The sequence below is a fragment of the Apostichopus japonicus genome, chromosome 10 (assembly GCF_037975245.1).
Source record: "Apostichopus japonicus isolate 1M-3 chromosome 10, ASM3797524v1, whole genome shotgun sequence".
Classification (NCBI taxonomy): domain Eukaryota; kingdom Metazoa; phylum Echinodermata; class Holothuroidea; order Aspidochirotida; family Stichopodidae; genus Apostichopus; species Apostichopus japonicus.
In genome coordinates, this window is record NC_092570.1 from 14,360,868 (window position 1) to 14,384,507 (window position 23,640).

Consider the following 23,640-nt stretch of genomic DNA (forward strand, 5'->3'; position numbering starts at 1 on the left):
ACTCATTATTTGATATTAGCTTTGAGTAGTTTCTTCTGCTGGGTATTCTGACTACATACATACACCTTCATATGTGGTTGCCAGTTTATACTTCTTTACTGCCTTATAGTCGCCTACCCTTTTATAAATACCTATCATTATACATTTACATTTACTTTCTTATAAGTACTTACCATTGTACTGTTTCTTAGTCTTACATGTTATGTCTTATGTGCATTTGTTACTTGCCTTTTATTCTAAAGTTTTAACAAGTAGAATTCTTTAAAGTAACCAAACTGCGTGACCAATAATAAGTGTCTTAGGTGTTTATGTATACGTAGAAAGACGAAGTACTCCCTTCAGGACATTTCAATTCAACCTTTCCCGTCTTTAGAGCAGATGTTATTACAACAATTCTTTTAACTAAAGTCGATATCTGATGTACCGTAATATGTCATCGTGGAGACTTCAATAAACACGATTGATTCTAATATCAGATAATACTGCCTGACCAAAACAAAATTATGATATTAATTAATTAGTATGGGTTTTAAATTGGCCACAGTGATTAATGATACTGTAATAAGAAGCTTTAAATACATGCCAGCCACCATTATTACCTTCAGGCTATGCGAGGGTATAGTTGTTACAATTATATAGTAGAACTTACTTTATTAATGTTTGTAAGCATGCTTTTATGTACATGTTATTAACATTATTCAACATCACTTATTACATGTTATCAAATATTATATCGGCCGCATACCATCCAACATTATTATATTTACATATTTGAATGTGACCTACAATCCATTGTTTACAAGTTATATACATTATTTAACAATATTAGTTAATTTTATCCGTCATTATTCCATTCAAAATAGTTAACATAACTAGAGTTTTCGGTCTGTTGTTTAGCATATGAGCAAATGTTATCTACATTTTATTAACAATATTCAACATTATTTGCATGTTAAATAACATTATATTGTTTACATGTTATCCAACATAATTATCTTCATGCTGGTTTACATTATTAGAGATATATGTTGTATACAAGTTATTAGCATATATTTGTTGGTAACATGTTGTCCAACATTATTCGATGCATAGTAGTTAACTTTACTGTGAGTAACATATTCAGCCCGTTAAAGGGTTACTTAGGATATGTTAGCCTATCCATACCTTCTTAACATTATGTAACATTGCATTGGCTACATATTATCCAGCGTTATCAGCTTTACGCTTCCTAACATTATAACACATCTGTAAGTCATTCATTAATGTTACTTATACCATCAGTTATCAACACATGTTATTACAGTATTCAAAATTATTATAAGTTACGTGTATGTATTTGCAAGTATAAATCGGATTGCCTTTGATGTCAACTTAACGACCCAGTCCCTTTAATGTGAAGAATGACGTCATTTGAAATATGAACATGAACTGATATTCTCATCGGGATAGATAAGCTACAGCAGGACACTATTCATCTAAATGTACCAAGTTGATTGATTGATTGATACCAAATTGATTGAATATCGGGAGGAAACCGGGATGTATACAGGCTTCAGCTTAAACTCAACATTTACATGAATGTATTAAAATCTCAGAAACAGTCAGTGGGTGATAATAGCAACTTGGCTCAGACAGGTAATGGTTGGAAATATGTGAAACTGAGAAGATATTGAATTAGTAAAGAAATAAACTGCAACGTTACTCTTCTTGGACCTACCATCTTTCTAAAATATTAAATTGTAATAAAATTGAAACAAAACCCACGGTGAACAGAGGTAAGTTTCTAACTTTTTTTCTGTTTTGAACTATGAAACTGATATATTAGCCTTATTTAGTCTCGCATGATTTAATTATACGTAAATATCAAATAGTTTCTATCACCAGAACATATAATTACTTCGATGAAACTTTGCTTGCAACTGCGGCGATTTTACAACTATTTCATGGAAACCTTCCGATGGTTATTCACTCTTTAATAATTACATACAGTGTTGCCATTATGAATAATTAACGACCCCACTTCCAGATTTTCTTCAAGCCCACCTGTTTATTTTAATAACGGAATATAATCGACTTCGACCGTGATATTAAAGTTTTATTTTGAAATATTGAAATATGGTTCTCGTTTTCCATTGATATCCGTTTAATCCCTTCCCTTTCATATATGATTAAATGCAGGACAAAAGTCATTGTTGTGGGTTCAAACAGCAAACAAATTATTCGATGATCCAGTTCGTCTTTTCTTTATCCTATATTCTTGAAGCCAATTATTCAAGCACCTTTATTCGATATAAAAACAAGAATATTTTAAGAGAATATAAAATTGTAATGAAAGGCTATACGGTACCGTTTTTAATGCATTAAGTACAAAATGCGTACGTTCATTTAAGTGGTTATCAGTTAGTTAGTTCTTTTGTCTTTCCATTGATATCATTTTGTTAAAAGGTCAAGGATTTGTATGTTTGTATAAATAAATACGTGTCCATAGCCTATTTGTGTCCATCGTGTAATTGGTCAGGTTGTCCGCATATAAAGCGGGAGGCCCGGGTTCGAATCCAGGTGGAGGCAGAAGGTTTTTCACTGTTCTGGATTTTCCAATTTATAACCGTTTATATATATATATATATATATATATATATATATATATATAAACGGTTATAAATTGGAAAATCCAGAACAGTGAAAAACCTTCTAGCCTCCATCTGGATTCGAATATATATATATATATTTAAATATATGTACATATATTTATATATGTATGATGTTTAGGCTCTGTTTTAACACCAAACCAAATTTGTATTTTTGAAGCAATTAAACTGATTCTTATTTTGTATCATTTTAGCCTTAACAACGCATTTGTTAGTTGAAAAACGTGATTGCATGTAACTTAACCTACATATAACACCATCAAGTTAGTGGAGATTTCTCACGTCACGAATCCCCATAAATAAATAATGAAACATATCGTTCTGCTCTGAAAATTTGCAGCAAAATATAAATACAATTCTTTACTGCTGCAATCGACGGGATTAACAGCATTCTGATCCGAACGATCACTCGGTTAGCAAACTCAAAGTAAATATTGAAGAAAATACCAAACTTTGGATATAAATGTTTGCATTGAATCCAGTTCAAATGAGATTTGTGTAGTTGGTGACTGAGCAATGCAAGCCATAAGTGTTTACAAGTAATGATACAGACAATTACTCAAAACATGAGGACAGAGCATGGGCGCAACCACTTATATGTCTGAGGGGACTTTAACCTCCCTTAAAAGTCAGGGGCCCGCAGCAACCCCCCCCCCCCTCCTGGCTGACAGAATATTACAAAAAAAAGTAGGAAGTGCGGTACATAGGCATATAATATGTACACGAGGTACAGCCTATGTGGTCGAACTTCAGAAGTGGCAAAATATAGCAAACATTTTGTATTTAATCAGCCACTCGCCCCCCCCCCCCCATATTGAAAAAATCCTAATTATTTCATTTTTACACTGGACAACATAACAACTAGGTTCCCGCCTACAAGAAAAAATGGTTGCGCTTGTAGGGTAGAGGCTATATCGTGACATGCAAAGTAATCGATAAAGGCGTAAATTAAACCTTAATCGCTGACTCTAAACATGGGGACAAAATGTTGACGTTTCCCCATTACAGCCACGAAGTCTGGCTACACACCTATTTCAAAGACTGCTCTTTATGAATATTGTATACCATCTTAGTTTTATAAGTCAAAGTTTTGTCGAGTACCATAGATTTTCACAGAAATGAATACATATTACTTAATAATACTTAGTAATATGATAAACTTCATAGAATATTAACAATTTTAACAAGTTCAATTTAACTGTCATGGATGTTTATACATCTTGTTCTTAGTGGTATTAAGTTATACATAGAAATTAGTGCTTTCTAACTCTTAAACGTAGTACCTTTGACACACCCAAATCTCTTATCATATAATAAGTTTAAAACAACAGTCGCTGTAAAATGATAACCTTTAGAACGCAAACTTACCTATTCCGTTTTACTATGGTACAGTGTTGTTTTATAGGTGTATTTTTCACCAAATGCAGGCTGTGTACACTAATCATGACATATCGTACCGAGTTTCGGTAAGTTCTATAGGTTGGAAACTAAATGATCTTTGTTAGCTTCAAAGAAAACCGATGACCACTGGAGAGTTTTATAATCCGGTATTAGCCTTAATCCTCTTTACCTTAATCCTCTTTACATAAAATGGGCATTAAGACATCAGAAATGTACAGTTATTGAGGCAGGGATGGATTAGCCATTGTTCAACGAACGTTTAAGCTCTTCCAAACAAATACTGTATAATCTTAGCCTTCACAATCAAATCAAAATTGGTTTTTAATAAAAATGTAATGACATATTCTGGACATAGTGATACATGCAAAGCAAACCACGCAAATCAACAACAACAAAACAGACACGGGACAACGCAGAACATCTGAAGAAAGCATTTTGTAGCTGTATAAAAAATATTAGAATAAGATGTTTGGATAAATACAGCCTTTCCCCGAACCAAACAAAATATCTTAATTTGTAAAAGAAGAAGGATTTTCTTAAAAGTCGATCCCACAAAGGAACGTCAATGAGCAAATAGTTCTATAAATTTGCTTCCATCCTCCTTCGTGGCCTGTGCGCATTTACATATTAGTATTAAGCCAGTATATAGGCTTAATCCAAATTTGCATATCAGGATTAAACCTATTGTAAACAAAAGAAATTGTAAAAAAAAAAACAGCAAGTTGAGAATTTCAAGCATTTCCGCAATTTTATGGCATTATTTGAAATGAAACTTGACTAGTCTAACTAGTGAGTTTTGTAACTGTAAGGAAATCTAGAATCGAGTAAGATCGGGAAATTTCTGAAAATAACCTTTTAAAAAAGGAAGCTTATCGCAGTCAAAGACTGCTGTCTGTTCTAATTCCTGAAGTTTTTCGACACTTTAGAAATATCATCGTTGATGTACTTATATTTTCTCTCTTTATTCTAAATTAAACACGGAACAGAAAATGTGAAAGAGAAATAAGGTTAAAGTGGATACAGGGTTGCTATAGGAACCGACGTTCAATCATTCTGTCAATAAATGACTCTTTCGAACAAAGTTGAAGCGATTGAAGCTTACCGCTGGTACACATGATGTCTCAATACTGGTCCATTGAAGATGCTTCAGGCTACTAAAAGAGTGGTTGAAAGAATTGAATTATATCATGAATATCTAATTGTGTAAATATGACAGCTCTGTTTAAATATTTCAACTTAATTATCTGTCAATGTGGTATATAAGATAGATGTTACTTTTCAAATGTTATAACTTTAAAATAGACTGCTCATCCTATATGCATAAAACTTAAATGAAAAATCTAAACGTAATTGTTTATAGTGACAATTTTCTATGTATATGCAGGATCATTTACTTTCGTGTTTTATCAGTTTATGTCCTGCGAAGGTCCCATCTTTCGTCAGGATTGAGCAAAGTTACGGAATTCTCTACAAGTTTGCATTTGTCAATACTTGTTTACGGTGTTTTTGTATCATTACAGTGAAATGAAAATCAGTGTCTGGGAAAATACTTTCATGACTAATTCCTACTTTAACCGTTATTTCTGCAATAAGTATACTACTGTCCAATATCAAACAAATGCTATCCAATATCGAAACTTCTGTTAATATGTAACACGATGCATTTGTTATCCTTTATCGAACACTTGTTATCCATTATCGTACAATTGTTATCCAATATCGAACAATAATGTTAACCAATATCGAAAAATTGCTATCTATTATCAAAACATTGTAATACAATATCGAACAATTGTTATCCAACATAGAACAATTGTTATCCAATATCGAACAATTGTTATCCAGTATCGAACAATTGTTATGTAATATCGAACAATTGTTAACTGATATCGAAAAATTGCTATCTATTATCAAACCATTGTAATACAATATCGAACAATTGTTATCCAATTTCGAACAATTGTTATCCAGTATTGAACAATTGTTATCCAGTATTGAACAATTGTTATGTAATATCGAACAATTGTTAACTGATATCGAAAAATTGCTATCTATTATCAAACCATTGTAATACAATATCGAACAATTGTTATCCAACATAGAACAATTGTTATCCAATATCGAACAATTGTTATCCAGTATCGAACAATTGTTATGTAATATCGAACAATTGTTAACTGATATCGAAAAATTGCTATCTATTATCAAACCATTGTAATACAATATCGAACAATTGTTATCCAATTTCGAACAATTGTTATCCAGTATTGAACAATTGTTATCCAGTATTGAACAATTGTTATGTACTATCGAACATTGTTTTTTGACAAGGAGACAGTATACTCGATCTGTTCTCGTCATTAAAATTAAGCTACTTTAAGCACGATTTACGAAACACCGTATACAGTCCATGTAAGTAAAATTAAGCTAATATGTTTTAGATGACATGCAAATCAAAATTTGCCACCAAATATGCTAGAACATAAATCAAAGAATGGTCACGTGTTTACTGGCAAACACACTATATTTCAGCCTTTCCACCCTCAGCGAAATTTGCTTAGTTGAGACATTTAAAATGTCTTATCTTTGCCAAAATATCTGGGAATAACATGGAGAACAGGAACGTCCAGGGACATGTAAGGAAACTGTTTACAAATTCTTAGGACCACAACACTTTGGAGGCAAAACCGATAACTTTTGAAAGAAATGATTTTGAAACATAATCTATATTTATCACAATAACTGTAACGTTTGTACATCGCCTGTACCATTCTTAATCCATTGAAGGGTGTCAGACGTCGCTATTAATTTCATATATAGGTCTGTCGGTATAGATATTCATTCCGAAAACTTCAACTTGTCCTATTCTTTGATGTTCACTTTAGAAGATTCGGGTCGATGGGTATTATAGGAATGAAGTCAAACGGGATCCCATTTGGCGTTCAAAGACCTCCATAACCTAAATTTTCGAGGTCATAAGAACCAGTTTACCTGTTAAAATGATACTTATTCAATGTCAATGTAAAAACTGTTATCGAATCAAATATAATATCAACTCTTTTTAAGAACATGAAGGTTTAAGGATATATTTTTTTTATATGAATATGTGCCAGTTAAAATGATGAACTCATCTGTGAAAATAGGAACGCTGCATGGGTAGAATAAATCACATAATGTTGTTTTTTTCCGTTACAAAGCCTTATAAATACTCTTTTCGTGAAGGTAGTCAAAATAGGCTATGAGTTAATAAAGATGTACTTTCGAAAGCTTATTGTAAGCTTTTTTCATCTCCTAGGATGATGTCACAGAATGAACCCTGCTCATGATGCATGTTTGTACGTAATTCACTTCTACGTATAGTTTTGTAATGAAGAAAGAATAATTCATTCATACTTAGTAAAGATTCCTAAATCCTATTGGTCCATTCAGGTCAGCTGACCGTGGTTAATCTTGTGAGTAACGCACGGTAAAATTACGGGTCATCACTTTAATAAATCTTTTTTAATAATATCATATTCTATAGTTAACAGATCAGCTGAGATAACTTTCCGCTTAATCTTCCAAAGAGGGATCTTCTTTCCAATAACAATAAGGTTATCTTCAGAATATGAAAAAGTAGTAAAATGAACAATGGAAAATTGGCTGGGGAAAAAGAAACTATCTAATAGTGGATTGGAACAGGTGACCATGTGGCCGCCTGCGTTCTGCCAACTGAACTAAAGTAAATTCTCTTGATTCAGCGAATCTGTATATCACGAAGATTAATCACGATCGGAAATGAAAACTTTCTACTTCTAAATACAGGTTACCACAAATATTACATACATAAGATATATACTGATCATTTGTATGTGCTCAATGGATATTCCTTTGGCGGCTAGTTTTTGCATTAAAATTTGTTGTTAATTTTTATTTGGTGAGACCACATCATGACGGAATGTCCGACAGCAAATGCATCCCATTTAAACAGAAGAAGCAGAGATACCATTGTGGCAATTGAAAACGGGGGGGGGGGGAATTCTGTGATTTTCTTTATAAATTACCAAATATATCTTATCTTGCGAAAAATGTTACCTTTAAAACAACTATATCTAGGGCAATAGGATCAATATATTGAGATGAAAGTTTCAGCTGGTAGTGTGGAATGGATTGTATTATCTCGCCGTTTTGCTCACTGTCTACAACCGGTTATATTCCCATTTATCAATCTGATATCTTAAAATCAACTAATCATTTGAACTACTTATTTAGTGGTCGTTTCTTTTTTAGTTACATGTGCACGGAAACTATCAGGTGTAGTGAGATTTCACATTACCCCGTAGGTTGAGATGATTTGATCACTCTGTAAATTGAATAGCGTAAAGTATGGAATCATATCTTCCGTCTCTGGGGTACTGAAATTTGTAACGGAATTTAGCACATGGAGGTGACAATTATATCACGAATGCCTACTTGATTGATAATGATACACCATTCGAAAAAAGTAGTTCCTCTTTGTAAGAAATTGTGACCAAGGAATATATTATATCTAAATTCTTAAATCTTGTTAGATTGGTCACTTATTTGAATCAGATAGATTAGAAATTAATTATGTAATATGATATTTGTATTAAGTGAGTTGACATTTTTATAGAAAGGTATACTGCAGGGTTGTCCAACCTACGGCCCGCGGGCCACAGTCCGGCCCGCCGCAGGGTTGCGCCCGGCCCGCCAAGATGTTTTATCGGGAAGGAAAATAAACAACTGCGCTCCACGCGCAGTGCTCACATTTTGTTGCCTTGGGTTCATGCGGCCCCCTCCTTCATCATAATCATTCCATGTGGCCCTCCTCTGCAAAAGGTTGGACAACCCTGCTATACTGTAATGTAACGTCAGTATTATTTTCGAAGATACGCGAGGAGTCTCCCATATTGATCCTTTCATTTGCGGATATGTGGGGCACTGACGTGACGTGAGAAAGATGGGACACTGACGTGAGAAATGTAGGGCACTCGCGTGAGAAAGGTGGGACACTGACGTGAGAAATGTAGGGCACTCGCGTGAGAAAGGTGGGACACTGACGTGAGAAATGTAAAACACTGACGTGAGAAAAGTGGGACACTGGCGTGAGAAAGGTGGGACACTGACGTGAGAAAGGTGGGACACTGACGTGAGGAAGATGGGACACTGACGTGAGAAATGTAAAACACTGACGTGAGAAAAGTGGGACACTGACGTGAGAAGGGTGGGACACTGACGTGATAAAAGTGGGACACTGAAGTGAGATAGATTTAACACTAACGTGAGAAAGGTGGGACACTGAAGTGAGATAGATTTAACACTAACGTGAGAAAGGTGGGACGCTTTGGAGGAAACGTGAGAAAACTTGGCTTATCGGTCTTACTCTAGTTCTGACATAATTCAATCCTGTATGTGTTTGTATTTGACCCCTCACCAACCCCCTCCCCACCCACCACCCTTTTTCAGTTCCACACAACATATTTAAAGTATCGAGTTATTTGAAAAACCTTGTGTTTATACCTTATATTAGGCCTATACCCTTTTAGCTTAAATATCCCTCAGATTTGTATATACGTCAATTTATGTGTGTGTGGTGAAGAGGAGGGTGTAGGACTTCCAGTCCCCCTCCTTTTCAAAGTCTTGGATTCGATCATGAACACCTTGCTTAGCTTTGGGAAATTTACAGATCCTCCATGACGAAAACTTATTCCAGTGTTATATGTGAGCATGCGCTGTAATGTTTCTTATATAAGGAGAATACTTTAGGTCAACAGCTGTTTACAAAAAAACGAAATTTTATTGGGTGCAATTTTACTTGATCTCTTAAAAAATACCTTACCCGCCCTACATTATGAATTACTTCGGTACAACTTCAACCCGGTTGTATCTTAGTTTTTGACCTGGAAAGGAAAACATCTATTCGTGGAAAAGTATTTTCAACCGTTTTTTAAGATTCCAACGGTGTTAAAGAACCGTTCTTTCATCTAAAAATGTTGAGTTTCATATCACATACATACATAATGGAATCATAATATCTAGTTCAATAAATGACTTTTCTGTGGTAAGGTCAGTTGTTTTTCCCTATTGTGTAACAGCAGGGTAAACAACCTTTCCTTATATGATTTCATTATTTTGCACGTAATTTCCCAACCATCCACCCATAGAGCAAGTCCCAGCCTCGTTGTGCTATTTAATGGTTTAATTGAACGTTCCTATAAATGTCTGAAAATAATCAAAAGTGTCAGAAACTCCAGAAAAACAAGAATATGAACACAGTTATGAGGACCTTTAGGAGATATAAATATATATATAGATCCTCTGTGAACTGGAATCTGCCGGTACGGTATTAGTTTACTTCAAGTTGACACTCTTCCACGGTTATCAGGCGCGTATCCAGGATTTTCTAACCCGGGGGTCGCGAATTACTATCTAAGCGGAGCGCCACCATCGGTTGGCGCGCAGCGTACAAGAAAATTTCTGGTTTTGATACCACCCAGATCACCGGAAATGGTACTTCTCGGCCTTGAAATGACCAACCAGATGTACACTTTTGCCTGAGAACGAAGTATTTCCCAATAGTTTTTTTTTTCCATCCATAACCTTTTTGAATATTGTCACCAGTCACAAATCATGTTCGACCTCATCGCATGACCTGTGGATCATTGCTTTTGTAGGTGATTCTACGTCGCTGCCCACAATATCCGTCAGCCCCACTTTTCAAGGTTTCAAGTCCATTATTTGTTCAGAATTTGAAAATTCACATTCTCACTTCAAAACATACCCATAATGTCGCACAAAATTTCATCTATGGACAACCAATATAGAAAAACCTCCATCAACCCCTAACAGACCGGTCAAAATTGCATAGCTCCCAACTCTTGAGAAGGCAAAAGCTGGTCCATGCCACGAATCGCCGTCCTGGGGGAGGGGTATAAGGGGAGGGGGTGTCCTCCTCCCCTTTTGAATTTTTTTGGAATTCTGGTGATGCCTACATGTAAAATGGTGGCACTTAGAAAGGCTTTTGACACCAAAAATTTTCTGAGAACTATGCATTTTTTTGTGTGTAACATCAATAAATTGAATAGTAGGTGATAATTCATTCTTTCCCGTGGCATGAAAATGTTCGCTGCTCGCCCCAATGAAAAGAAATAGAGGCTAATTTAAGGTTCAAATGATGCTGTAAAGGTTTTATACTCTATTATGCTAAATGCTTAAGAAATGATGGTTGCTAAGTCAAAATTTATTGCAATTTTTTTTTATGTATACTTGACAATTACAATGTGGGTTTTTCGGAAGCTTTCGCGGGTCAGCGGGTTTGGGTGTTAGAATGCGGGTCCAACCCGCGAATTGCGGGTCAGTTGGGAGCTCTGAAATTGCACGAGTAGAGGGAAGTGTGATGAAGAATGATGGTCAGAAATTTTCGAAAATTCAGACTCAGTTAATTTATTGGTGTACAAATATTAAAACCTCTTATAACGGCTATTATAAAACTCCGAAACCGGACACTACACACATAGGCGTAAGAGGCGAGGGGTGCAGTCCCTAATTCTCCATGACTAATGTAAAATATAGTTTTGACATAATTGGACCTCCATGCTTTTTCTCCATCTGCATAAGACATTTCGTTGTTTACATTATCATCCCGACGGACCGTACGGTACACGATTGCATGTAATGTAGGCTAACAACCGCTGCTTGCTTATATGATATTGACATCAGCGAAAATTTTTGGTTATTTTTTTCGGGCAAGTCGGACAGTATTGAGGCTGTTCATCCTGGAACGCCATTTTCATGCTCACTGATATAATGTGATATCTGCTGTTTGCTTTACAAATTCGAACACCGGGCGCGTAGCGAGGAATTTGCCAAGGGAGAGGTGATGCCTGTAAGCAAAGTATCTAAGTGTTGCGTCACCATAAGTTGGCGCAAAGCGAACAAGAAAAGTTTGGCCGAAAATCCCTCCCAGGTCGCTGGAAATGGCACTACCCAGGACCATTTGTTAGCGCGAAGCGTAAAAGCAAATTTTGCCGGAAATGCCTCCCAGATCGCTGGAAGTGACACTTCGCATGCCTTGTAAGTTGCATCTGAGCACTTTCAATTTTGAAATTACTAGCAATGTCATAAAAAAAAAATATGCTGAAGGGGGGGGGGCGGTTGCCCCCTTCCCGAAATGCGTAATGTTGCCCGACGACACGGTCGAGTTCGAGACCAGCCACAGTTGGTTTCATAACACAATTCTACAATTGTTTAAGGCTTATATACACACACACGCGTTATGGTAGACCATATATAGTATATTGATCACGAGTGAGAGAGGGAAAATGGAAACGTCAAAAATGGAGTTGTCGGTGTAAGGGGTAGGGTGAGGCACACGCCCCTTCCGAAATCCTAGATCCGTCACTAGCTACCCTGTGTATATAATAGGGATCAGCGCTGTAATGATTTCACTGTTCCTCTTTCTCTTCCCGAGATCTTGGCGTTTTTCTTATCTCCCTCCTTTTCTCCCTTTTCTCTCTTTCTTCTTTTTCTTTTCCCTTCCTTCCTCTCCTCCTCCCCCTCTTTTTTCCCCCTCTTTTTTCTTTTTTCTTCTCTTTTTTTCTCTCCTCTCTTTCTTACCCGGGGGGCGCGCGCCCCCAACGCCCCCCCCTGGATACGCACCTGGTTATGGTGTGTTCGCCGTACCAATTGCCCCCATTCGTATAGCCCAATGCAATCCGATGACACTGTAGTCACGTGGTAAGGACGACAGCAAGCGTGGTGCAGTATCATCCCTTCGTATCACGCCACACGGTAGCGGTCACGTGGTCGGGATAGCTACACACGAAGAAAAGTATAGTTTTAGGGATATAGCCTGCTTTTGCCAAACAAAACAAATTCCACGCTCACTCCTTCCACACCAGCTTTCCAGACCCCACCTCAACCACTACCCCCGGTCCAGATGAGCAACCAGTGTTTACTGATCTTAACCAAATAATAGAACCTGATCTGGCTACAAAGTAAGTATGGAAATTGTTATAAAGTTGTACTAATTGTACTAATTTACAGTTCATTAACACATAGTATATATAGGGATAACAATAAGCTTCAGACCACGTCCACGGCAGACACGTCCTTTATAAGTTTAATACTGTGTGTGGAAATACCTGTGTTCAAATATATATATATATATATATATATATATATATATATATATATATATATGAAAATCGTAATGAGTTGGAAAATCAAGAACAGTGAAAAAACTATATATATATATATATATATATATTTATATTTGTATCCCGCACTAAGCACAGAAAAATGAGCTATAGCTTCTTCCCATAAAAGATTCATCAAAAAACGTCATTTTAATTATTAAGCCACAAAGAACAAATAAATTTTCATGGTAAAAAAAGGCAAAAAAAAACAATCATATCTGATGCCATAGGGTTTTCAAACAAGATCTGGTATTGCTATTTAGCGTGGTGTATTATTGCTCTCTTGGCACTCCATAAGTAGGTCATCTGCCACATTTTTATAGTACTTGGTTTATTTCTTTAAGAAATGGTTGGCGTCACCGATACGCATTTAGACCCTTTTGGCTTTCCAAGGTGGCTAGGTCCAGAGTTGCCGATGCAATGTATATAGGTTATACTAAATAACGTATCGACAATGGTTAATGCAAGGAAAACTAGTTTACAAATTCACAAGGGAGAAATGAGACCCTTTCTAATAATTATTATTATATACGATCCGTCCAATATATGCGAATAAAGGCTGTGAAAAATGTTTTAAGCGTCACTTATATGAATTGGAAATAAGGGTGATTGTTGGGGCATTTTTTGCCGGGTTGTGTTCACGTTAAACTATCTAGTGTGCCTAATTGAATTCGTTGCTTAATAGTGCGTATAGCGTATGGTATAAATCTCACGTTCTGAGAATAAGGGATAAGGGGTCCATTGCGTGAACACGTTACTTAGATTGCATAAAAAGACAGAAATCTTCTTTCTTACCGAGAGGTTTTGATTAGTCATTTAGAAGTTTGAAAGGTGTACATTTTTATTAATTTTATTTTAGTAATCACAAATCTATGCGTAAATCCCTATATTTGTAGCCATACTATGTAGACAGAACAAATTTAGTTCACACCTTGTACACGTATCAATTGAGGTTATTCCAAGGTAGTTCGTCAACAACAGAAAAAGGTAAAACAGACTTAACCATAAATAAGATTTAATACAAGGATTCGAAATATTGTTTGAAGTATAGTGAAAAGTTGTAAATCAAAAAACTTGATAGAATTATCCTCAGAGCTTTTTTTTTTTTTTGTCATCGCCATATCAGTGACCTATATAATTAATATACAATTATAATATTTCAGCCTAACACGTTTTATATAGCCTATACATTTTATAAGTTTTAAAATGTAAAAATAACTCAGTTTAATGATGTATTTGTACTTTTATTCTTGTTCTACACTAACATGTAAAGACATACAGCCTATACTCTCAAAACGTATCGGCGTTCTACAAAGTTCTTGCTATAACTCCTCAGTAAAATCTCCTTAGTCGAAAATGTGGTCAATATTTCGAACACTAAAGACAAAAACATACATCGGACGTGGTGGATATGTAAAATGTTGATTACCCTCTTATTAATGTTCCTTTTCAGTGATTCAAAACGCGGTTCAAAATCGGCAGCATTTCCATTGCTTTAAAGCAAAGAAAAACCCCAACACTTTAGATAGAATAATTCTTCTGACAATAACTGTGATTGTATTTATAATTCTTCTAGTGTTATTATAGCATGTTATTGGGGGGGGGGGAGGCCACTGATTCCCATGGGTCGTACCCCTATGACAATGCGTTTCACTATTTTCACTTTTATTAGAATAACTTTTCGAAATACCCTTTGTATTTGGTTATATAATAATAATAACAACAACAAAAACAAAACAAAACAAAACAAAAAATTGTGTTACGAAATTATCTAAACTGAATTTTAAGAATGCGATAAATATTTTTTATCATATTCGAAATTCCAGCAAGATGTCTGAAATTTATCATTCGTGATCTGTCCTTGAGCAGTACCCGATGGTGTGTTTGTTTGTTGTGTAAATATGACTGCAATCAAAACCCAATGCGAAGAACTCGGTTCCAATAAGGTTTGTGTGGAGTTACTAATTCTTCGAAGAATTGAAATCATATAAAAAACAAAATGAACTGGATTATGTTGGGTTTTTGAATAACAATCTTAGAGTTAATACTGTTATATGTTCCTCATTTGCAAAATTAAATAACACGTCATAATTTTGTGCTAATAAAAAAATTGGAAAAATTATGTGAATTTAATTGAAGAAGAAGAACCATATATGCACATAGGACTAATCAACCAATGACCAGGATAATATATCAATTTACCCATCTCAGTGGAGAGAATGGGGGGGGGGGGGGCTGGCGACTCCTCCCTGGATATCTCCAAGGTTACATCATTTATCCGATCTATAGAATGGGACAATAGTATACTATATAGACAAAACTATCATATATGAGATGTGAGAATATTTTCGACCAACAAGAGGGTAGAATTATACAAGAATTAGATGAGTAATTCATATCCCCGCCCCCATCCCAACTCCCCTTCACCCCAACCCCACTCGTCCCGCCTCTCTTAGTCCATCACTTTCTGTATTATCCTGTCGATACAACCGTCCTTGTCATTAATTCACCCCTTTCCTTCTTCATCGTTGAAGAATTCCTGAATGTGAATTCTTATCCGAGGAAATAAATAAATAACGGAAAATCTAGCACACTCGAACTAAGATGCATATTAAATCCCTTCAATTGTTCTCCAGTTTAACAATCCTAGCCGTTGCTATGGATTATTTTAATCTATCAAGATTATATGAATATAACTAGACTTGTATTTATAAATTATTGCCACATGACGTCAAAAGCGGTCACTAATGCGCAAATAATGAATAAAAAACAAAGGTTGGATCCTTTGAAAGATGTAAAGAAGAATGAAGGGAGATTATGCCGTTTCTTCTTCTCCGTCTTCTTATTCTTCTTCTCTTCTTCGTCATCTTCTTCTTCTTCATGCTATGCTATGTTATGCTATGCTATGCTATTTTATGTTATGCTATGCTATGCTATGTTATGCATGCTATGCTACGCTATGCTAATCAAAACCTGTAAACATTACGTAAAATACAATGACTTTTCATTTGAACAACTACTTACTGCTTACGGAATACATCTTTGGAGCTGGGCATACTGAAAGTCAAGTATCGTACGGTGGCGCTATGACATCAAAACATCAAAAACAAAACAAAATTACCATTTTCTACAAAACTCGTTACCTCATTTCTTAACTTAATGTAATATGTTACTTATCGCATGAAATATATAATTTTCTATTTGCGTTTGGTAACGACGGTAACTTTTTCCCTCTATTCATTCTTTTCTTCGAATCTCAGCCAGATGTATATAAACTAGCTCATCGTGCCAGTAATATTATATAGTTACATCTAAAGTATTCAATCGGTGTCTTGGACATGAGAGGAGTAGAATTTGTGTGCTCGATCGGCAGTTTCTGGTATTTTTTACCCTAATCTGGCGATTATTAACTAAAATACGATAATTTTAATCAAAGCAAGAAGTTGGAAAAGCTTAAGAGATATGTGTAAGTCTATGCCGACACTGCTATTATTGTGATTATTATTTCTTTTTTTAGAAACGTTGCGTACTTGCTCTGGTGTTTTATTCTCTGTGACAATACAGATGGGGGAGGGGTGAGGTGTGTGAGGGACAGGATGTGTGAAGGGGTATTGTCCATGCAGTATTATTTGGGGAATAATGACCTCTCCGAGGAAATTCCTCAAATGTTTACATGCATTGTACTGTTGCATTCATAAAGGTCACTCTTTACCACATTATCTCCCAGGCAAACCCCTCTTGCTACTTATTAAATTAATAGCGCAATTCCCCAACCTTTAAAACTCTCGTTTTCTATCCCTCTTCCTCTCTTTAGGCATATATTACACAGACAGATATACCGTAGTTCCCGAAAGCCCAAGAGTCTTAACATGTCATCAGCTTGCCGAACACGAGATGGTTCATATATTATCGATCAGTTCTCTTACACACATATTGACAACACATCAAAGATAGCCTATGATATTTCTCACGTTGTGATGGGACACTAGAATGATATCTCGAATAAATCGGTCAACTTGACTGAGTTGACGTGTTACCCTTAACTTGACAACAAATCCTTTCCCATTGTACACAATTGGGGATAAACAAATAAATGAATTATAAAAAATAGAAAACAAATTAAACATTAAAAACAAATTATGGTATTGCGTAACTTGTCAAGTTACACTTACGTAACATTTCGTCGAAAACTTGTCAAAAAAAATAATTTTGTGTTACCTTGCTTTTTAATAAACCACTTAGTATGTGAAATAGACTAAGAAGGACAGTCACTTTACTCATCGAGCCTTGCAATATTATTAAAAGGGAAATTTATGAAGTATTCATTTTTCCTGATAAGTATATCTTCAAATCGATAACACATTTTATTTTTATATCCCATCTTTCACAAAGCCCACTCATTGACCCACAAACCTTGCCCCAATCACCCAATCACCCACTCACCCACCCCACCTCGCCACAACTGACTATAATGCTACTTGTGACGTATGTATGTTTCGTGTGATCTAACAGTTCACCAAAATTATGTAAGGTCGTCGGGCTGAAAGTATTAGGAGGTTTGCACATTCCTCCTTAACTTATTTCTCCATTTTTTTTTTTTTTTTTTTAGTGGGTGGGTGGGTGTTTTATGATTTTTGCTAATTTAAACTCTTTACCTGAGGATTAACATATCTCTCCTCGGAGTGTGGCCCCCGACAGTGATATCACATTGCAAGGTACCCACAATATAACGAAGAGACTTTATTCCATGTTCTCTTTTCTTCATTATTAGCGGATCATATTCGGTGTGGAGACTCAAGGAGGGCGACTTAATGATCCTGGGAAAAGTTGATTACGTGGTGGCTCTATACGTCAACAGGTTATACCTCGCACACTATGCGCATGTGCGAACATTCCCCTTTCTTGAAAAAAAAAAAAACACTTCATTGCTCACAACGCCCACCCCAACTTGGGAAGATAGTGAATAAAAGGGCTGGTAGCTGATTCGGTCAGATTCACCAACCCACCTTAACTAGGCCATTAAGTGTGTATTTACCACCGGGTATATCGTTATATATTATTATTACCAATAAACTGATAATGTACACGAACACATACGGTAAAGTCCAGTCGAACACAGTATCTACTGTGTACTTCAGTTTAATTAAATTGTTGGGATTACACATATCAATAGTTCTTACTGTAATCCTAATAGCACAATGCTACCGATATCTCAGCACGATCCAATTTTGACTGTGCTACAAAACTGTAAGATTTACAGTAGTAACTGATATCATCTGTGTGAATCGGTTGTACATTCAAAAGTATGTTTACCATATTCAAACTAACTTCAAATTAAAACAATTTTTAAGTACGTTAAAATGATAACGTCAACATTAATTCTCAAATTGAAACGGTAAATGTTCTTTTCATTCACCATCAACCCCCCCTCCCCCCCCCCCCTCATCGGCCCGCTCCCACACCGTCTTTCCTCTTCTCGTTTCATGCATTACATAACATGACGTTCATATTTCTACAGTAAGCCGATTATATATATATATAACATTAATAGTTTAAACACCGCCTTTGCATTAAGTTGACTTTCATGATAAGTATAGGCCTAAATAGAAACAAAAATGGAGAATGTCGTATAACTGTTTCTGTGATAAAAAAGCAAAGTCCTCTTTTCAGATGAGCATAACATAAACAATAAGACTTACACAACGGTTGAAAAATCGTACTGACATTAAAACATTGAATTACACTCTGCAATTGAGAAAAAATTGTTGATTTTGTTTCAGGTTTGATCGTATTTGATTTAATATTTCTCCGAAGATCTACTATAGACCCTTGTGTTACTTTAAGGTAATGTTCATGTTATATACTTGCCTTTGCGTGAATGACAGAGCCGTATATGACAACGCGCAGCGCCCTCAAACCATTAAGTTTACCTGCAATGTATATATATATAGTTGCAATAAATGTTTAATCATTCTTTGATATATTTCTATGGTTATTGGGATATCAAACTCACTTTTACTAGTATCATTTCTCGAGGGATTATTGAAGAAGAAGAAGATGAAACTAGCATGATATAACACACAGTAAGTTAATACTCTCACTACAACGACATTAGATCAATCATCATTTACCAGGACACAAACCACTCCCCCCCGTATGATTAACGTTTGGCCCTGAAACCTTAGTTGTTAATTGTTGGTTATTTTTTCTTCCTTTTTCTCTTTTTTTTCATGTTTTCGTTCATCACATAATATAGTAATGAATCAAAAATGTTATGTTCAATTGCCTGCGGTGTGTTCGGTGCCGATCAAACAAATTAAATCATAAAACCTTTTTCTAATTTCTTTTCATGGACTTGATTCGTGTGTTTTCGCAGAACTGCTTAATTGTTTCAGGTGGCTTAATAATAAATGGCCTTACGTTCAGTTTACGATATGAGCAACAATGTGACAAGTGTTCCTATTATCACGTTTTGTAATTCCCATAAGTGAAAGATTTGTCCGTTTAATGCGGAAAAAGTCGAGCTAAACACAGAGTAGTAATCCATCAAGGCTCGTTTAATTCGACGAAAAATGACAAAATATTGAAAAAAGAACCAAATTTTAATCAATTAAAGTGCTTAGTGTAATAATGGCCGAGATATTGGGGAATAAATACAAGAAGAAGAAGCAAATGTAAGCTAGCTTCTTTACCTTCTCTAACATGTTAAATGAAGGAAAACATAGTATCGTGTTGAAGACACGTTAGATTAATGAGCAACCTTTATGGACTTAAAAAAATCGCGTCATTTAAATTGAAAAATTATTAGTTTATTTAACAGAAATGTATCGACATTATGGCATTACATTTTTCAAGAAACTGGAGTCTTGGTTATAATTAATACGAGGATGTCGTAAGCATGGCAGAGAAATGAAGATAAACTCTGAACTATATAGATTAAACTTTTGGGACTTTTGTTCTAACAAATCTGGTCTAATTTGTAAAATAGAGCAGACTTTTTGAGAGGGTGCGACTATTGCAAAAGTTTCTCATATAGTCAAGGAACAAAGAAGATGTCCTTGGTGGCAAGGTAAAATATTCTATTTGCCAGTTTGTTTTGCTCTTTTAATTTTTTGTTTTCTTTTCGGATCGGGATGATCTATAGCTACTGCTTCCTTCATAATGTAATATATATTATAATACATTAAAATATAGCTTACTTCATGCTATGATTAAGATCGGTATCATGGAACACCAAAACATATAACTAATCACCAGCTAACCTTGAGCTTTCTAACTGGGATTGCAAGAAGTAATAGCAGGATATCCTCTGTCCACTCCATTCCCACCACATTCCCACCACATCCCACGCCATTATTCAACTATACGAAGGAAAAGACCACTGAAAGAGAGCTAAAATGAGTGAATTTCTTTCCCTGGTTATTTTTTTTACCTTCTAGCAGAGAGAATTGCCGTGATTGAGCCCATAGCACGTGGTCTTCTGCTAAGTTTCTGTTGTAATTTACATGTTGAATTATTTGTACACTTCTTTTGTATTCTGACCGAGGACGTGAACAAAGGAATTCCAAGTCCTCAGACGTCATTTGAAAATAATCACCACGTCCTCAGAAGAACTCTTTTGTTAAGGGGTATTGTTAAGGTTAGGGTTAAATGGATTTGAACAAAGGAAACAACAATGGGGTCTATTGTTTGAATGTTAAACACACCTACGTGCGTGTATTCGAGTATGTGTGTATGAGTGAAGTGGGAGGGGTAACTTGTGTGTACACATCCTCATGCATGAGCCAGGTAGGGCCCTGGGGACAAATTCATTTTCCTTACGAATTATACAAAATGAGAATATATACGCTTATCTTTATGGCACATTTACCGGGAGACATCTCAGTATTTTCCTCGTGTTCTAAGTTAGCCCCGTTTTTTTATAGCCTCTTTTGAACCACTCCGCCCCCCCCCCTTCTACCCACTCCCCCTTTCTCGTCTGGTCTAGCATCAGGAAGACGGTACAAGGCGATACGAATGATAAATATAATTTAAATGGCAACGACAATTTGTGTTCCTTTCTTTCTTTGTCAGAAAAATAAAGCAATAAATGAGTCCTTTTCTCGTATTTTTCTATTTCGAGCAAACGTGAATATGTCACCTCAGAAACATGGACGTCTGTTTTCATCCTTTTTGGTTGTAGCTGGAGGTAGTCAAAGGTATTTACAAAAGGAATTTTCTTTTTCAAAATGTAAAGCAGATTAAACATTTACGTTCGTTTTGGTATTTTATTCTAGAAAGTTATTTACGAACGAAATACGACAAAAAAAAACAATTTCTGTGATTTTTCTTATATTTGACTTTCGCTTTTTTTTAAATAAGAATTTTTGCTTAAACATATTATATGCTGTTCTGACGTTAAAGCTGTGTGGATTTTCAGATTAAGAAGAGAATGCTCGGTTCAAGCCATTTCTTTTATGTTCTATTCCTTTGTAGAAAGTATATGAAAAGCCTTACCACAATGAAGTTTGGTCAAATTCATGGCTACGATAACCCCTGAATATTAGACATATGCTACATTTCTCACAATGACTCCTATGTATATATATACTGAGGGGGTATAATTCAATTGACCTATAACATCACTGTATATCAGAAGGTCGTATGTGACGTTGCTTTACGTCACGTCAAATTTCAATATGACTACATTCGTCACAGCTGTCGTACCATGACGTGTATTTGAATTCATGGATGAAAAAAATAGAAGAAGAATTATTGGAGAACCATGCAGACATTAATACAATACACAGGATTGCACTTTTTATCATATTTTTAAGCACATTTTTATTGTATGTGATATATGTAGATTTTGAGTGTTGTGTTAAGTTTAATGTTAAAGTTAAAAATGTAAGAAAAAGCTACGGAGTATACCGTTTGGAGTTGATTCTTTGCCAATTAGTGATAAGTGATAATTTCGCAAAACATGTTTGGGTCGCTCATGAAACGTTGTTGGTTATTATTCCTTTCTTAAGGACGGGGGAGGGAAGGCAGTTGATAAAAAGTGCGGATCGTTAGCTTTTTTGTTCCACTATAGTTGATCCCTCATCCCCATTTAATCCGGACCCTTCCGCTCACCTCCTCCACCATCAACAGCAACCATATGAACAAGACGTTTTATCATTAATTTTTCTGTTTTAGTGAAAAAGAAAATGAAAATGACAACGAAAATGAATAAATCATTCATTTCATTCACTTAATCAGTGATCAAGAAAATAGAGCTCTTAACTGGCGAATTTCGAATATATGACTTTACGCTCCTAAAAATAATCTCCCATACCACTACCCCACCTCCACCCCACCCCACCACAACCCCACCCCATCCCACCCTACACTCACACACCATCACCACGAATAACAATGACGACGACGACAAAGGCCAGCACAGAACAAAAGATTTACATTTAATCAAAGTTTCTTCGCAGCTTTTCGGGGTTTATTCAAATCGTTAACGGAAATTGATGAACCAATTCGATATTTTCTATTAATCAAAGTCTAATCGATGGGAACTTGGAGAGGGAATATGAAAGCACGACTCATATTACATCCCCACTCAGAATTCTCTATTCTCTAAAATTCTATTAGCTGTTTCCACGGACCAAAACGTTAGGCAAATTGTTTTAATTGTGATGCGGGAGGAGTTAAGCGGGGGAGGGGGGGGGCAGGGTGGTGTCACTTTGATGGGGATTTTTTCAACGTTCCCTCCCTATAATACATAGGTGTGAATGTTCAGCCTGGAACCTAACTATATATGTGTATTTTGAGAGATGTTGTGAAGTGTGTATAACTTAAATACCAATAAAATAAACAAAAATTAGACAAACAATATATTACACATAACATAGTGTGCAAATAATCAGGAGATTTTTCCCTTAATTTTAAATCACACAAAGACATTCGTAATATATGCCTGGAATTATGGGTGTGAATGAATATATGTTTGTGAGAATGACACAGAACCAGTACATCAGCTGGGGTGCTTAATGGGGTAGGGTTCATTCGTTAATTTCCGTGTACCCCTCCAGTCAATGACGCGCAGTTTATGATGGGATATATATATATTACAATTTCGATCCAAACTCCAGCCCCCAGGGAATGCATTCTTCTGTGCAATTAACAGGTTAGGTAGATCATGGGTCATTCAATCTCTATTTTGGCGACTAAGCATCTAAATTTGTCCTTTAGCTAAATTCGCCGTCAATATCTTACATTTTCATAGAACTGTAAAATTATCTGCGGCTACAATTAGTAACAATCATTAAGAAAGCATGGGCGATTGTTATGATTAAAAGCAAATTTTGGGTCTCAAGCAGTTTTGATGAGTTTAGGCTAAATAGAATTTCCAAAGAAAAGTGAAA

The 23,640-nt window shown here is 35.6% G+C and overlaps 1 long non-coding RNA gene across 1 annotated transcript in view; it reads left to right on the top strand.

Moving 5' to 3' along the window:
• The first annotated feature begins 1,105 nt into the window (after nt 1-1,105).
• The window catches only part of LOC139975061 (uncharacterized), a 47,940-nt gene continuing 25,405 nt past the window's right edge, over nt 1,106-23,640 (top strand). Inside the window, exon 1 of the long non-coding RNA XR_011795641.1 lies at nt 1,106-1,775. This is a non-coding gene — a long non-coding RNA (uncharacterized lncRNA). The remainder of the gene's footprint in view (nt 1,776-23,640) is intronic.